Source organism: Musca domestica, unplaced genomic scaffold, assembly GCF_030504385.1.
Source record: "Musca domestica strain aabys unplaced genomic scaffold, Musca_domestica.polishedcontigs.V.1.1 301, whole genome shotgun sequence".
Taxonomy (NCBI): Eukaryota; Metazoa; Arthropoda; class Insecta; order Diptera; family Muscidae; genus Musca; species Musca domestica.
This window is the reverse complement of record NW_026712302.1, coordinates 15110-34383: the sequence shown is the minus strand read 5'-3', so window position 1 is coordinate 34383 and position 19274 is coordinate 15110. Positions and strand designations below refer to the sequence as shown.

The 19274-nt window shown below is 32.8% G+C and overlaps 1 protein-coding gene and 2 long non-coding RNA genes across 3 annotated transcripts in view; 2 read left to right on the top strand and 1 right to left on the bottom strand.

Annotated features, from left to right (window-relative positions):
* Nucleotides 1–19274, top strand: part of LOC131800488 (uncharacterized) — a 35276-nt gene that overhangs the window by 2011 nt on the left and 13991 nt on the right. The gene's annotated exons all lie outside the window — the stretch shown is intronic.
* On the top strand, nt 8837–9510 carry LOC131803531 (uncharacterized). The gene is made up of 2 exons (XR_009342638.1): nt 8837–9254; nt 9310–9510. It is a non-coding gene; the product is annotated as an uncharacterized LOC131803531 (long non-coding RNA).
* On the bottom strand, nt 9213–9823 carry LOC131803532 (uncharacterized). Its single transcript, XR_009342639.1, has 2 exons — nt 9541–9823; nt 9213–9469 (listed from the first exon to the last, which is right to left on the bottom strand). It is a non-coding gene; the product is annotated as an uncharacterized LOC131803532 (long non-coding RNA).

Genomic DNA, 19274 nt, shown 5'->3' with positions numbered 1-19274 from the left:
ATAGCAAAAATGTCTACCGAAAATGTTGTCAATAACAGCATTTTTTTAACATAATGTTTTCGATAACAGCAATTTTTTAACAAAATATTGGAGATTACAGCAATTTCTATAGAAAATATTGTCGATAACAGTAATTTCTATAGAAAAATTTGTCGATAAAAAAATTTGTATAGAAAATGTTGGCGATAGCAACAATTTCAATAGAAAATGTTGCCGATAACAACAATTTCTATAGAAAATGTTGTCGATAACACCAATTTCTATAAAAAAATGTTGTCGACAACACCAATTTCTATAGAAAATGTTGTCGATAACTACAATTTCTATAGAAAATGTTATCGATAACAACAATTTCTATGGAAAAAATCCACAGAAAATGTCCTTAAGATGAACTTCATCTGCGATGTTATCGATATCAATGGTTTACATGGAAACTTTTACCGATAACAAAATATACATTAAGAAAGTTATCGAAATACACCGTTTCTGTGGAAAAAAATTCCGATACCAAGAATTGATATGCAACGATATATGAAAAGCTCTTTCGATATCAAAATTTTTTATACAAATTATCGATGAAAATATTTTAATTGAAAAATGTAGTCGATAACAACATTTTCTTCTGAGAATACTGACGAAAACACGATTTTAAATCTCAGATATGTTTCATTGAATAACCGGTAGGGGCACAGATACAAATTGATTTTACCGGATCCGCATAATTCTCGTTTAACTGTGTATGTGTGTATATTTATTATTATTTATTTCTTTGTTTATTTATTTTAATTTCTTTTTATTTTCTCTTGTTTTGCATTTTTATAAACATTCATAATAATTTTAATTTATTACCATAATTTTGAAAATATTTTAGAAAATATTTTATTTCTTGTTTGTATTACGTTTTTATTTATTTTCACTTTTTAGTAATATCCCAATCCATTACCTCCCCTCGCAAAATGTTCGTCTTCTGCCGTAAGGGAAGTTATTGTTGTTGTTGTTTCTACACATATCCATCCACATGTATCGTCATTTTGTCTGCACATTATCCATTGCAGTGCAGCGTCAGTACGTTTTTCTATTCAGTCATCGTTTATTTTAAATGTTTTTGTTTTTTTTCTGTTTTTATCCGATTGGTTGTTTTTGTCGATTTTTTTTTAAATGATTTTCCTTCTCGTGTTTTGGTTATTATTAAATGCCAGCCACAGCAGCAACGCCAGCCACTACCACTACCACCGCCACCAAAATCCCAACCACCACCATCGCCGACACTATTGTCAGCGTTTATAAAACTTATTCCGTTTTTCTTGTTATTGCATTTTTTTTTTGAGTTGAAAAAAATATTAAAAAAAATCGACGACAATATCATTGAACTTGATCTTTGAAAACGTTAAGCGCGTTTTGCATTTTAATTAATTCATTTAATTGCCATGGAGGCCATTTATGACAAGTTTTTTTGTTTGGTTGTAAAGTGTGGCAACTCGTAAAAGGAAATGTTTTATGGCATAAAATTAGTTCGATAACAATAATGACTATGGAATATAATGCCGATAACAATAATGTCTATAGAACGTGTTGTCGATAACATGCATTTCTATATAAATGTTGTCGATAACAACTATTTCTATAGAAAATGTTGTCGATAACAACAATTTCTGTAGAAAATGTTGTCGATAACAACAATTTCTGTAGAAAGTGTTTTCGATAACAACATATTTCTATAGAAAATATTGTCGATAATAACATATTCTATACAAAATGTTGTCGACAACAATATATTCTATAGAAAATTTTGTCGATAACAACTATTTCTATAGAAAATTTTGTCGATAACAACTATTTCTATAGAAAATTTTGTCGATAACAATTGTTTTTCATCAAAAAATTGTCGATAACAATTGTTTGTCTTCAAAAAATTGTCGATAACAACAACTTCTATAGAAAATGTTGTCGATAACAACTATTTCTATAGAAAATGTTGTCGATAACAGCAATTTCTATAGAATATGTTGTCGATAACAACATATTTCTATAGAATATGTTGTCGATAACAACATATTTCTATAGAATATGTTGTCGATAACAACATATTTCTATAGAATATGTTGTCGATAACAACATATTTCTATAGAATATGTTCTCGATAACAACATATTTCTATAGAATATGTTCTCGATAACAACATATTTCTATAGAATATGTTCTCGATAACAACATATTTCTATAGAATATGCTGTCGATAACAACATATTTCTATAGAATATGTTATCGATATTAATAATGTCTATAGAAAATGTTGTCGATAACAACAATTCCTATAGGACATGTTGTCGATAACAACATATTTCTATGGAATATGTTGTCGACAGCAAGATATTTCTATAGAATATGTTGTCGATAACAACAAGTTCTTTAGAAAATGTTATTGATAACAACAACAAATGTTATTGATAACACCAATTTTTAAAGAAAATTTCATCGATAACAACAATTTGTTGTCGATAATAACATTTTCTTTAGTAAATGTTGTCGATAATAACATATTCTATAGAAATTATTGTCGATAACAACAATTTCTATAAAAAATGTTGTCGATAACAACAATTCCTATAGAAAGTGGTGTCGATAACGACAATATCTATAATGTTGTCGATAACGATAATTTCTACAGAAAGTGTTGTCGATAACCATAATTTCTATCAAAAATGCTGTTAATGACCATAGTTTCCATTTGAAATTTTTTCATTGAAAATGTTGTCGTTATCGATAACGAATATTTTCGATAATTTAAGTTTTTTTTCGGAATAAATATGGAATCTTTTTTGGTAATAAATATTTTCAAATACCAATAAAACATAATAAAATACTATAGGAATGTCGGGTTCTGTATTCACACCTTCTTCCTCCTACAAGTCAACCATCAACTGATAACGCAGACATAAGGGTACAAACTCATATTCTATTATGACTCAATTTATTGCCGTTATCGCCCCGTTACAAATGACGTTAAATGCTTATCACCGAAATGCGAATACACTTTTATTGTTATTGTAAAGCTTTACCTATCTCTGTTTTTTGGTGGTTCTGCAAATGACATTGACCAACCAAGTCCATGGTGATAACTTGGTTGCTATATGTAATTGTTTTTTTTTATCACCTTCAGACTATATAGGTAATCTCGATTATTTGTCGGACGACACAGACACCGAAGGTCATTGTGGGGAAAATTTAGTTTTCCACGAGTGAAAGTGGCACTCACAATTAGGGATTTATTCTAATCCCTTAATTTAAATAAGGGTTTGCTTTTGGTTAAAAGGCGAAATTAAAAAAAAAATATTTTATTCTCTGGTGGGAGAGGTAATTGTCAATTTTTATTGTCTCTTATTATTCCAATAATAACTTTTGGTTCCAAAACTCTCATAGAATATTTGTCTTATATAGTTATCTAAAGATTTCCATTGAAATTCCCTTGATCTTCCTCCTTCAATATAGCTTCTGATCCTGAAGATAATCCTGTTTTTTTTTATTTGTAGCTTCAGAAATACAATATTGTCCTGATTTTTCACTCCTTGTGGCTTCAGGTGTAAAATTTTATTATTTTTTCCTTTTATGATCCCTAAAATCTGTAGAAGTTTTTTTTTTTCAAAAAACTTTTCACACCCATCTCGCATGTGTTCACATGTATCTCCACAACACATTAAGTGAGCTTCAACCCCAAAATAACAATGAGAGAAAGAATCGCTCGATGAGGGAGGGGCCGAAGGAGGAGAAACGCACGTTGACAATGTTGTAAATATTCAAATTGAAATAAAAGACACCAAATGAAACTTTATTCATTTCAATCAGAGACGATGAATTCATTGACCCCCACTTGTCACAACCATTAAGTGAACATAAATAAATGATCTGTCATGAACATTGCAATTGATTATTGCCCAGAATGGGGCAGCGCACACACACAGTCCAAAACTGTTGCAATTACACGCTCGTTCCCCGGGTTTGGCTGGCTGGCTGGCGGATTGGCTGGCTCGCTCATTCTTCACATGTGTATGGCCAAACAAAATCGACAGCAAAAATTTCCTCTTTAGCTGGCTATGGGTATGACACATACGCATGGAACGAGCGCGAACAACAACGTACATACATAAATATGTACATGCGGAACCCATTTAAGAAGTCGTAAATTCATGTGTCAACTAGCAACTCTACAAGCTAAGCAGGGGAACCCAGTAGGGGGACGGTTCAGATAATTTGCGTCTTCCTTATTTTGATTTAGGCCAGTTTTTTTGTTGTTGTGTTCACTTCGCCTTGTGATCGCCGATAATCAGCTGTCTTAACCACCAGATATCGCCAATGATCACTGACCTCACCGTATCGAATATTTGTTATTCTGTTGTGAAAAGAAAAGAAACAAAGACCCAAAATCCTTTTGTATCTTCAAGTTTGTTTTGTTTAACAGCTGACATCCGCCTGAAATGACAAAACTTTCGCTATCACTTGCCAATCTCTGGCTCTTTATCATTCCGCTGATCAATATTAATGAGTGGGATTACAATATCATGTTCTTTGTTTGTTGACGAGGATTAATCTGGATGCGGAAAAGATCATCTGTGATCAATGGATTTTGTTTTTTTTCTTCGTTGGACGATTTGATCTGTTGACTCATCAAGAACAGCAACAACAACACGTAATTACAGTAAATATCCGCCAGTGATTTGTGGCATGCCAATAAAAAAGAGGGCCATAAACTTTGTCAGCTTGTGGCGATTGGTGTTGTTTTTTGTTTTGCTTTCAATTCACATATCAAGCTTTTTGCCTCGTGACGCGATAACAAAAACAAAAAAAATAATGTTTTGTATTTAAAATGTATCAGGTGTTCTCCGACTCGACTTGGATATGGCTCTCGTCTTTCGTCTAGACATTACAGGTCATTTCAAATGTCAATGACTCATGCACCAGCATTTTCAAATCCTTTATTTGCCAATTTCGTCATTTAATGTAAGAGAGAACAAACGATTTTGAACTGTCATCAACTTGTAATTGAAAGTGGGCCAACTCATTTGAAGAACAATGAGATAATTGGTAATTTAGCAATTAGATAAGAGGGGTTTCAAAAGTCATACATGTGGTGGGGAAGGAATGGGCCGGAGAAAAATTGAAGTAAAAATTGAAAAGAAAAAGAATCTAAGGCTATATAGAAATATCACAGCTTTCAAAAAATGTTTTAATCAAAAACAAAGGTAGAATCTGGGTTCAGATTCGAAATGAATTCCTGTAAAGGGTTTTCTGTTTATTAAAGTCCCGGGTTGCTCTAAATTTTTTTAGAGATTTTGTAATGCCTTCTTTCCCTCTGCTTAGGATAAAGGTCTTCTCTGTAAAATAGAGATTTTTAGGGTTATCTCTAAGGGATACTTTCATGAAGTCCCCTGTTTAAGAACAATCTTTAAAAGGTTTTCTAAAGATAGAAAGCCTAAAAAATTATTTGTCCATAGAAGTGCTCTAAAGGCATTGTGTCTATAGAAGACTTGCAAATTTCTGCTCGACAGAAGTCTTGAAAATGGTATTCCATCTGACCTTTTAAACGTCTTCTGTTCTCGATTTATTAGAGGCGGTAAGTCAGAAGCAAACCTTTAAAAGGATATTTCCGTTTTTGAACAACTTAAAGGGTCTTCGGTCTGTAGAAGTTCTTTACTCTTAAAGCTTCTCTCTATCTAATATCTTTGCAAAGTCTTTTATCTCTTTCCATAGTATACCTCTAAAAAGGGGATTTTTCTCTATAGGAGAACATGTTATGGTCTTTCCAGAACAGAGCGACTTCTCTCAATAGTAAGCTTTCATAAAGTCCTCTGTCTAAAGAAGAACCATGAAAGGACATCTGTATGCAGAAGACTGATGACCTAAAGCAATTCTCTATAGAAGACCTGGAAAATGTATTCCGTCCCAAAACATTTTCTGTTGTGGATTTTCGAAGGTCTTATGTACAGCTTGACAACATATTTTATCTATGGAAGTCCTCTAAGAGATGTTCTATCTAGAGAAGACGTTTAAGAGGATTTCTGTATATAGAAGATCTTTGAAATGTACCTTGTCTCTCTCTATATAATACCTCTAAAATAACTTCTCCTTTAGAAATTCTTATCTTTTAAAGGTCTTTTCCATATAGGAGACATTTTAATGTGTTCTCTTTATAGGATGCCTTTAAAATGTTTATCTTTAGGAGACCCCGAAAAGGTGTTCTCTCTGAAAGGTCCACTATCTTCAGGAGTCGTATAAAAGATATTTTCTATAGGAAATCTTTAAAACGTCTTTAGGTGATTTTTTAAAGATAATTTTCTATAGGAGACCTTTTAGAAGTATTTTTTCCATGAGTGACATTTCTCCTGTTAATGTGGCACTGTTGGTGTCACTCTGTATAGAAAATCTTTAAAAATTCTCTTGTATATAGAAGGCCTACTAAGTATGCCTCTGGTCCAATTTCTCCTCTTTTACGAAGTCTTTAAATGGGTCTTCTATGGAAAAAATACCTTCTCTTTTTAAGATAACTTTTAAAGGTGTTCTCTATAAAGGAGAACCTTCTCCTTTTAGGAGATCTCTTCAACGTGTTCTCTCTAAAAGGTCCTCTATCTCTTCTAGTGTCGTGTGAGAGTTATTATCTATAGGAGAACATCAAGAACGCCTTTCGAAAATATTTTCCTCATTTTGGGACCTTTCAAAATTCTCCCTTTAAATTTGCGACCTTTGAAAGTCCCTTGTCTATAGAAGGTCTTTATTTAACATTTCTATGGGGCTATAAACTGTTTTTCTAAGAGATTTTTCAATGTCTCCTTCATTTAGGAATCTTCGTATCGAAGGTATTTGATAGGGAGATTATCTTTTGGAACATTTCATAAGATCTTCTTTATACAGTAGATTTTTAAAATATTTTTTTTTAAGGGAGACCTCTTAAATTTTTTTTTTGCCAGCTTTGTGTTGATAAAATATCCATCTCACAATTTTTGCCGAAGGCTCAGATTTTAGATTTTTTTTTCCGAAAGATAGAAGATATCTAAGGCACCATCTTTCTCTGGAGACAGAGAGGTACAAATTCCATAGGAAAAGAAACACATTGCATAGGTAACATTTAAATATTTTCTTATATGTGGAGGAGGTTTTAAGGGTCTCCTGTCTATCCGAGACTATAAAATATTTTCCCCCTCTATTTATGATATCTATGGAATCCTGTAGAGAGAAGGCGTTGTGGAGATCTTTAGAATGTCGAGACAATAAAATGTTTTCCCCATATATTTATGAGATCTATGGACTCCTATAGAGAGAAGACGTAGTGGAGATCTTTAAAATGTCTTCATAAGAAGTCTTTCTATAGTAGACTCAGAAAAGTCTATAGAATATGTCTATAACGTCACCTTTCTCTGAACACCTAAATTAGTTATTCTCTTAAGACTAATTTATTCAAAAATTTTCTTACCTAAGGAAGATCTGTCAAAGGACTTCTGTCTATAAAAGATCATTGTAGAGATTTCCCTCTATAATAGAACCTTGAGACCTTTAAAATATCTCCTATGATAAGATATTTTGGCAAGGTATCCTGTAGGAGATACATGTTGCCAAGATCTCCTATCTGTAGAAGATTTTTATACCTGTGTCAAGTCTTCCAGAAAAAAGTCAATAGGTCAAAAATCGTAAAGGACGATCTGTCAAATCATTCCTGTCTATAAAAGACTATTGCAGAAAATTCCATCTAAGGTAGAACCTTTAGACCTTTAAAATATATCTTATGACTGGATGCTTTGGCAAGGTCTCTTACAGGATACGTTGCCAAGATTTCCTATATGTAGGAGATTTTTATACTTGTGTCAATTCTGCCAGAAAACATCACTATTTCAAAAATCATAAATCTCATATAAAAGGAAGAGACTCTCAAAATTTACCTACAAAGGTCAAAGTCCTCTCACACCCTTTGTAATTTTAAGTGCAAATTTGCCAATAGCAAACAAAAAATATGTCATTGTTCAATGCTGAGCTCATTACAGTGCCGTAGACAAATAATTATTTTTATCGAAGAAAAATCACAAATTGTATTAATCATATGATCACATCTCAGAATTCTTTTCAAAAAAAAACACAATTCAAAAACATTCAATTAGCATGATGTGTTTTTTGATGTTGTTTTCTTTGCTTTTGTTCGCAAAACAATTATTGTTATTAAATAATGAAACAAAAATAATATTAATAAATAATACATTAACAACAAAACAAAGTGTTTACGACGAGTCGAGGTTTACAACCACAAGTGCCCTTCAAATATCAATGTCATCATCTGCATACATACATACATATAAACATTAAAGTTTATCTTCTATGTTCAATGGCATCATATCTGAGTTCCCCTCCTGAAAACACACCCCACCACACATCACCCCTAAAGATAAGTGATTCATTGCGGCTAAATGTCAGAGAAAGTGTTTACAAAATAAAACTCTTTTTTTTTGTTGGTTTTGGATTTAATAGAATTTTGTAAAAAAACGTAAACAACAATCACGACATTCCTTGGATTTTAGTTCATTATTTTATTTATCTTTGGTGGTGGTTAGCATCTTCTGTTTTTTTTTCGGGAAAAATAAAAGTTGAATCATTTTGTCGGAAGATCTTCCTTCTAATGATCGTAATGGCTTTCCAGGGAATTGTTATGACTTGCAAAAAACCAACAACAACAACAAAACGACATAGACATGCCACAAAGTCTGATGAAAGCTGTCATTTTGATTGTCTTAATTTTGTAACGTCTGTGAAGTCGATGTGAATTCATAGGAAAAACTTAATCATGGATGTGATTAACAGCCTGTTCCACGATCTCGAAAGAAAATTTGTGCGAACGAAGGCTACTCACTCACTTTCGTATAAGAATGCGTTCCACTAACTTTCGTTCTTTCTTTCGCATAGCCTTACGTGATTCAGTGTTGCTAAATATTTTTTGGCAAAATTAATCGCAAAATAAAGCAAAAAAAAGCGCCAAATGTCTAATTTAAACGCGAAAAAGCAGCAGTGGCTGTGTCTCAACTGACAGTTCAAACAAATTGTAAATAAACAAACAAAACAAAATTTTTAGTGATTGTGTTCAAATTATTTGTGTTCTTAAAAAAGAAAAAAATGAATATTTCTGTAGCCCTATTTTTTATGGATGATGAGGAGGAGGTTCAAAATGTGCCACGGAGGCATTTAAGAGATTCTTCGAATTTATTTGAAGTACCTAACAACCAGTAAGTATGATTGTATTTTTACATTTTTGAAATAATAACCAATGATTTTTACTAGGTTTGTGGCCAATTTTCGTGTGTCGAAGGAAGTTTTTCGGGCTCTTTTGGATATGATGGATATGATGCTGCTTCCAAAAATTGGCACTCCTCTGGCGAACTCAGGATTCTCCTACATATACTCAACTAGTGCCCGCAGCTGTGTAGTTGATTTTTTCGTGCTGGCATTTAGGAAATAAAAAAAATATATTTGTTGTTCACATTTTAAATTGCATTTATTATTTTTACTTACATTTTTGTTTCCATTTTCAATCAAGCAATGCTTATGTTAAAACAATTTTCCTTAATTGTTATCATACGACAGCAAAGACACAAGTGACTGATTTTGACATTTGTGTTCGCATGCGAACGAAAGAAAAAAGATAGTGGAACGCAAAATTACACTGAAATGCTTACGTTTACGTTCGCTTTGATTTTCGTGCAAATTTTCGTTCTGATGGATTTTAGTGGAACGGAAATCAGCTGTTTGTCGTGTAAAAGTTGTGCGAACGTGTTCTTTCGATATCGTGGAACAGGCTGTAAGATTTCATGTGGTGGATATTTTTATTTTTTTTTTCAACCCAACTCAAATTTCATTGAATTGGAACATTGTTGTGGGGTTCAATGTGCAATAAAATACGTAGTTTATTTATTAGTCATTATATTTCAAACAACCGTTTTAAAACATGTCGTTTTATGGTAATCATCAGCTTACAAGGAAATGAATGGAAAAATATGATTTATTAGAAGTACCACCACATGTATGAACAACATATCAAGTATACGCCCAATATGGAAGGAAACCATATCAGACCTTTAATACAGAAAGGCCTAAGTCCATTATTTGATATTTTTAAATAATTCCTTTAATACAGGAAGGGCAAAAAATCCGATCAATATATGAGAGTATATTTTATTCTCTCTTCTGTTTTATTTGCAGATCCGATATTCGGATGTAATGCGAGACCCTCAGTCATATGACTAAAGAGGGTATATATCATTCAATACGGCCAAAACGTGGCTCATCGCAATAGTGGTTTAAGAGCCTAGATCTCTTAGGACAAAATCCGTTGCAGGACATTTGAAGTCGATGTAGCGATGTCCGTCCGTCTGTCCCTCTATCTGACTGCTGCGCACAATAACTCTCAAAGGGAGGAGTCTTTTTTCTTTGCAGAACCGATATTCGGATGTAATGCGATACCCTCAGCCATATGACTAAAGAGGGTATATATCATTCAATACGGCCAAAACGTGGCTCATCGCAATAGTGGTTTCAGAGCCTAGATCTCTTTGGACCAAATCCGTTTCAGGACATTTGAAGTCGATGTAGCGATGTCCGTCCGTCCGTCTGTCCCTCTATCTGACTGCTGCGCACAATAACTCTCAAAGAGAGTATCCGACTTAATACAAACTTGGTACATCGTAATATTATTGTCAAACCTAAATCGAGTTCAGAGATGGACAAAATCGACCCACTTCTTCTGGTACTTTACTCACAAAATGTCAAAATTTTCAAAAATAAAAAATCCGCACAGAAGGAGAAAGGATATTCCGATTTTGCTCCAAATTTGCAAATTCTAATATTTGCATCAGTGCTAGATCAGGTGCAAAAAAATGCACTTAATCGGACCACTCTATCAAGTACCTTCCCCACAAAGGGTCAAAATTTCGAATTATTATAACTGCTTTAAAATATGATGTAAGCGCCCGATTGTCTTCAAATTACGCAGATCATAATATTTTTATTAACCCAAGGTCTGGTGTAAAGATAGAATATATCTATCTACTCTTTCTGGTACCTCCCCTATAATTCTGACTTAATACATCTCAATATTTCCATCAACACAAGATCTGTTATAAAAAGGTAGAGCTTGGACCATTCCTCCTGGTACCTTCCCCACAATGGGTCAAAATATTGAATATCCATGAAGCTCATAGATCGCGAAAATAACATCCGATTCCATTCAGACTTGGTACATTTCAATATTACTATCACCACAAGATCTGTTATAAAGATGGTAGAGATCGGAACATTATTTCTGGTAACTTCCCCACAAAGTTTTGGGTGACCAAAACTATTACAAAATCTGAAATTAACATCCGGGTCTCTTAATATTTCACACATCTCATTATTTTCTACTAACACAATATATGCTATGAAGATGGAATGTACATATCCAGTTCTTCCGGTACCTTCCTCACAAAGGGTCAACACTTTTAATATCCTTGAAGTTCATAAAACACAAAAGTAACATCCGATTCCATTCAGACTTGGTACATCCCAATATTTCTCTCAAACACAAGATTAGCTATAAATATGGTAGAGATTGGAATATTCTTTCTGGTACCTCCCTCACAATGGTCAACGTTTTGAGTAAACGAAACTATTATAAAATCCGAAATAAGCTTCCGGTTCTCTTCTTATTTCACATATCTCATTATTTCTACTAACACAAGATCTGCTGTGAAGATGGAATGTACACGTCCACTCCTTCTAGTACCTCCCCCACAAAGTGTCAAAGTTTCGAATATCGCGAAATTAACATTCGATTCCATTCAAACCTGGCACATCTCAATATTTCTATCAACCCAGATGTAATATGAAGAGGGTAGAGAACTTACTATTTCCTCTGTTATCTTCCCCACAAAGGGTTCAAGTTTTTGAAAAACAAAGTGCTCAAAGAAAGCGATATAAGCATCAAACTCTCTTCAAATTTCACACTTACCAATATTTTTGCTAACACAAGACCTGTGCCTCACCCACAAAGAGGACAGATATTTATCGGTTCAAATTTGATTAAAAACTATCTAAAAATAATTTGTTTTTATGTTGTTTTAAACCTTTGTAATATCTACGACATTCATAGATATGTTGGCGTCATTGATATTTACAACTAATCAATGAGCGCTATCATATTATGACCGACATTTCATTTGTACTTGGAGATAATGAGTGCTACCCTCTTATCATTGAGCTAAAAATAGAATACAGCATAACTCTTGAAAAATAAAAAAAGTTAAAATTGTCGCTTTGAGAAAAGTTGGAAATTCCTTCCAGAGGCTCTGATAGGACCAGAAAAGCTACATCCGCTTTGACACCAACTCATAAAATAAAACTTTAAAAAGCGCAGTTACACGTGTCTGTTTTTTTTCATAATCTGTTGGATTTTCCCCGTAATTATCGACAAAATTGAATAATCGAATTATTTTTCGAAATTTGCTATTTTCGAACTCTATGTGACGTTTTGCAAAATTGGTCTAATGACACAGGAAAGAAAGTCTCTTCAACTCAAAAAGAAAAAATCAATGAACCCTCAGTTTCCTGACATTGTCAAATGCGTTTTCTTTCAGTCAAGTTCATTGATCACACACTCACGTAAAAAAATGTAATTACAATTTTCAAAATTTTTATTTCAAACGATGACTCAGAGTTCAGAATTCGTGTAAAGATCAATATTCCCGGTACGCATGCCATTAATGTGGTCTGTGTCTTACCTAATGTAAAAAAATATATATTACGTGTTGTTTCGGTTTTTTGTTATTTTTTGTGTATTTCGAAATATAATTTAAACAAATTCAATTATTCATTGAAAATTCCATGGCATATAAATCATACGCCAATAGAATGGAGAGGAGATCAATAGCCCCATTTTTGTGAGCAATGGAATTTGTTTTTTTTTTGCCTAGGTATTTTTACGGGACACACCTTCAATTAGCCCCCCTCATGTGGCGGGAAAAATGGCTAAACAAATTCTCATCGGCAGTTTCGCAGATTTATGAGCAACAAAAAAACACAAATTTTCAATTTCTATGTTTTTTTATTTATTTGTTAACAACAACTAATAAAATAAAACAACAACAGCTTGTTCGACGATCAAAAGATTATTACGCATTGTTAAGTATTTTTGTTGTTGTTGCTGTTTTGAATTAAAAATAAAAAAAAAAATAAGAAACAGCTTTTGGCAGTTATTCTTTTCAAAGTCATTAACTTACACCCACTGAATAATTTTTTTGCTCTTCGGGCAGGTTTTTTTCTTTCGTTTGCCAATTTGGTTATATATAGATATATGTTTTAAAATAAAATATTCATAGACACAAGCAAAAAAAAATAAAAATAAATAAAATAAACATATGGAAGAAGTAGGGACATGCGGACATACCAACACCAATTCTCCTTCCACATTTATGTCAAGATGAGTGTGAATTGTTTAAACAAAAAGCAGAGAAAAAAGATTTATTGAATATTATCTGTTTTGTTTATATGAAAAACACATCTTTGTCTTTGTACCAAAAATTTTTGTTGTTATTGTTGTTTGAAAGAATAACACAAAATTGTCAAAAATAAAACAAAAAAAAAAAAGAAAAATTAATTTTGTTCGTTGAATATTTTTTTGTTCGGCATTTAATTATTGTCACCACAAAGAAGGAAAAATCACCGCATTCTCATTGCTGTTGTTTCTGTACATATTTTTTTTTTTTTTTTGGTTTTCTTACTAAAAATATCCAAATCAGGAAAACAATTGTGAATAATGTGAATTGTGTGTCGTTTGGAAAAAAAAAAACGTATTGTTAAACATTTGTTGGGGCAAAACATTAAAAGCAAAATACCATTCAGAAAAATAACAAAAAAAAAACCACACTCACATTTATGGTCATCTAGCCGCGACAATTGTTTGTAAACATATAACGTCATAATTATTATTAAACACCCTGTCGATGATGTGATTTGCCGCTTTGAACTTAGACTAATTAAATCACTGCTCGAATTAAACTAACCGCAATGAAAAAATACATAGATATAAATTTTCTATTAATATGCGAACAATTTACTGGCGAGTTTGACTTATTGGAGACTCTTTAAGGAGAGATGAGAAAATAGGCGATGAGGCAAGAGAATTTCTATTTTCGAAACATAGAAGACTTATTGCAGGTCTTTCATAGACTTTCAAGCGGTCTTCTAAAGATAGAATACCTTTTATAGATCTAAAGATCTATGATCTAGAGTTATTCCTAAAATAGAAGGCATTTTATAGACCTGCTAAGGATGGAAACATTTTTGTCGGCCTTCTAAGAACATAAAACCTTTTACAGGTCTTCTTAGCAAATATTTCCACTGGCCTTCTTATAAAAGTCTTTTTACCGGTTAAAAAAACCTTTAACAGGTCTTCTAAAGACAGGTCTTCTTAAGCCTTCTTAAAATAGAAGACCTTCCACAGGTCTTTTTAGGAGATCTATTAAAGGTCTTCTAAAGGTAGACGACTTTTACCACTTTCCACAGGCCTTCTAAGGATAGACGACCTTTTACCGGTCCTCTAAGAACATAAGACCTTTCACAAGTAAACGGAAGAAATGTTATAGGTCTTCTTAGGAGACCTTTTACAGGCCTTCTTAGGAGATCTACTCAAGGTCTTAAGATAGACGACTTTTACCAGTTTCCACAGGCCTTTTAAGGATAGAATACCTTTTACCAGCCTTTCAAGGATATAAGTCCTTATATAGGTCTTCTAAAAACAAAAAAAAAAAAAACTTTTGCAAGTCTTCTACAAATAGAAGATCTTTCTCAGGTCTTCTGAGGAGATCTACTAGAGGTCTTCTAAAAATACAAGACTTTTACAAGCTTCCACAGGCCTTCTAAGAATAGAAGACCATTTACCAGTCTTCTAAGAATATATGGCCTTTTACAAGTCTTCAAAAAATATATGGCCTTTTACAAGTCTTCAAAAAATAGACGACCTTTCATAGGTCTTCTTGGGAGACCTATTATAGGCTTTCTAAAGATCGAATACTACTACCATTTACCTTAACATAGAATGTTTTTTGCAGGTCTTCCAAATACAAAATATTTTTTTGATATCATCTAAATATGGAAGACATTTAACAGCTTCAACCGAGGTTCTAAGGATAGAAGACCTGTTACCGGCCTTTTAAGAATAGAAGACCTTTTACAAGTCTTCTAAAAATAGACAACCTTTTATAGCTCTTTCTAAGCTTTTTGCAGGTCTTTTAAAAATACAAGACTATTACCAGTTACCTTAACATAGAATGCTTTATGCAGGGTTTCAAAACCCAAAGGTCTTTTAAATATTTTCTAAAAATGGAAGACAGGTTCCATAATATTTAGGCCTTACCTATGTTGGCTATTTTTTGAGAGACGTCAATCTACTTACAACGCACCTCAAATATCAATAGAATTTTGTTGAAAATTTTGGGGTTAAAACCTCCAAACCAACGAAAAAAAAGGGGAACCGTTACGTGATGTGGGCTATAGTGAACATATTCCTTGGAATGATTTCAGCAAAGACTTAAACTACCCCCTGAGAGCTCGAAATGGGAGAAAATCTTCAAATTACATGAGATCAGGATGTAACATTAAATGGGCCTATACAGTACTATTACTTGGGAACTATAGAAAAAAAGTAGACCTACATCAAATATTTTTGAAAGACCTGCCCCTTGGGAACTCGATATCTTAAATTATAACTAATTTAGTTCGAATTGGGGCTATACCCTGGAAAATACCGAAAATCGGGAGGAACCAATAACAGGGGACTATTTTTATACAGGGTGAGATGAAAAAACTGCAACCAAAACAACTGTGGGCCGCCATAACAACCGATAGTCGCTCTCCGCTCGTATTAATCGACCGTGGCATCAGAATAATTGCCGAATATTGCGAAAATGTGACCAATTCTAACAAATGTAAACTCATTCTAAAATTTGATGCAATTTCCGACATTTTTTGCTTTCATCCAATAATATTTAAAAAAATGTAAAAATTGGCGACTTTGTTGCAGTTTTCTTATGTCAACTTGTATTTCTCGTATTTTTATTTGCAATATTACTGAAGATACTATACATCTAAAATGCACGGATTCCAAGGAATCTTTATCCGAACATTTTCAAATGTGTGGATGGGAGTGGGGATCCCTCTATTTTTGTTACTTTGCCATGCAAACTTGCAAAACGCTGATACACGTGTTTTCTTTTGTAGCTCTACTCTCATAATCCCCATAATTATTGAAAATTTTGAATTTTGTCAAACAGAGTAATTAGCGCAAATATATAATGAAAATCTTAAATTCGCCGGGTCTTGGTAGAATATTTCGTTGATAGATCGCAGAAAAAGGAGATGCTCTGTAGATAGAAGTCCTTCTTTTGGCCTTCTGTTAAGATAATACTTTCTATGTTTCCCTGAGGATGGGGTGTAGTATGATCGATGTTAATTATACGCAAACTTGGAGAAAATTGATTTATTCCCCCAATCTTCAGACTCGTCAAAATTTATTTTTTTTTCTCATATCCACACAATTTGAAATTTCCACTTGATTTGCTGTGAAATTTGAAAGACTTTGTTGTTTATTGAAAAATTATGTTAATCAAAAAATGATTTCATTTTTTGTTTTGTTTTTTTTTTATTTGTTTTGCCTTCAATCAATTTTAAAATGTAGATGATCTCACACCTTTTAAATGAGTTTGGCTAATCTAGCTTAAAAGCCCATCATTTATACAAAAAAAAAAAAAGAAAAAACATCCAAATTTTTAAAACATTTATTTTTTTAATTTATTTTTTCTTTTGTTTAAAAAACCGAGCAGAGGTTTACCTTAACTTTCTTTTGGAATTACAAAAAAAAAGACCGAATAATTAGTGTATTTTCAAAAAAAATAACGTGTGTGTGGAACTCCAAAGTGAAACGCAATCTCGCTTAAATCAACTATTTTTAGACGCCTACCAAAACAACGCGAAAAAAATGGAAAACAAAACTAGAGTTCATTGCTATTTATAGGCAAAACAAAACCTACGACATTTTGTTGCTTGTGCCAAAAACACCGAACAACTTCTTTGTTTTTGTTGGTCTGAGTTTGGGTCGGTCGAATGGTAGTATGACAGTAGACAGACTTCGTCAACCATCCATCCATGACAGAGACCGCCAAACAATTGACAAGACAGCAGAGCAGCGTCAGCACCAGCACCAGCCCCAGCGCGCGCTACCAGTATTTAGACATTTAAAGTCATGACATCATTTGGTATTTATTGAACGTTAACAAATCATCCACAGCAACAGCAACACCAACCACAAATCGCCAAAAGAATGATAGCCCAAACCAACACCCAATAACTCAGCACATAAAAATTTGCCGGTTCAAAATCATGAAACCAAAACCAAAACTAAATACAAAAACAAACTTCTCATGCTCCCTTTATTTTAGAATTTTACGCCATCGTTTATTTTCTCGTCTATTATTATTATGGCCATTTGACCGCAAGGGATGAAAAGGCGAATGTTTTATTTTTTTGAAACTTTAAAACGTAGTAATTTTAGGTCGTCGTCGTCGTCATTGCCATTTTGAGTGTGGTGAGCATACAGCTGCTTTGTTTTGTGACCAATGTTGTCACATTATTCGTGTTTTTCCATTTCGTTCGTCAATGATCTAAGGCGTCAAATATGAACTTCTTTCCACGCTTTTTAGGTGATATGTAATGCTGGCTCTGTTGGTTTGCTACTCCTCCTCCTGCTCCTCGGAACATTTAGCTGACGCAGTTGGAAATATTGACACGGCTGGCAATACCAGCAGCACCAACAACAACAACAACAAAGAAATAAAACAATCATATTGTTTTTTTGATGTGAAAATGAATTAAAAATAACAATTATGACATCAATTCGTGATTGCCATTAACAAATACGGCAAGCAATAGCAACAAGCTAACAAAAACAACAACAACAAAATCAGCAGCAGCAGCAGCAGAAAAAAAGCAAAACAAAAAGAAATCTGCTATAGTACAAGTGACTATGACTAGGTGAACATGATTTATTTTCGCAAGGCACAGTGGGCCAAAAGTAGGGTGGAATAATAGGGAGTTTAATTGAGGATATCTCGGAGGATACTCCAGCGTATTTCATTTGAGCGAAAAAAATCACTCTTGGATCACGCTTTGGATGTTTTAAATATTTTGGACATTTATAAACCTTTTCAATTTAAAAATTTGGATTTTAACTGTTGGGCTCCACAAATTTGTTTGAAAAATATTTAAGGTCTCAATTAGTGCATGGATTAGTTTGTAGGAAATGCTCACATTGAATATGTAATTCAGCACATTGATGCAATTCACATGCAATTTTAAAAACATTGCATTTCTAAGCCAAAATTTTGCAAATTATGAATTTTTAGCAAATTTCACCTCGTGGTGAGTTTTTCAAGAAATTCACCACACCCTGATTTTTTGTGGATTCTTGCCTTAAAGCAAATATTTTATTCAATGGTTGTAAAAAAAATATTTTTTTAACAAATATTTTTCAGAAAACTCTTCAATATTCAACAGATATTGAGCTTGAAAAATATTTGAGTAATTCTATTGGAAACCACAAAAGTTTAATTTGTAGATTTAAATATCTAAGTCAAATTTTTGAAAATGATGAATTTCTAGAGAATCTTATCTCATGGTGAGTTTCTCAAGAAATTCACCACACCTTGATTTTTGTGGATTTTAGCTTTATAGCCAAAAATTTGTTCATTGGTTTCCAAAAATAGTTTTTATAAAATACAAATTATGATTTTTTAGAGAATTTCACCTCGTGGTGAGTTTTCCCAAGAAATTCACCACACCTTGATTTTTGTGGATTCTTGCCTTATTGCAAAAACTTCAATTGTTTCAAAAAAATATTTTTTATGAACGAATTTTCCGAAAGTTCGTGAAAAATCTTCTGATGCCGTATTTTATTCACCACGATGGTTTATAACAGAAAAGTCCAGCTATACAAAACTTCAAATTAAAAAATTCAATGTAATTGGCATGGAAATGATTTGATTTTACGAATTGAATTTACGATTTTTTAGGCGTTGTAGATTTTCCAAGAAATTCACCACACATTGATTTTTTTGTAAATATTGTCTAAACTTGAAAAATTAAACAAATGTTTATTAAGTTATAGCAAATACAACATTTCTCTGGATTTTATGCAACCAATAAATATGTTTTCCAAAGTC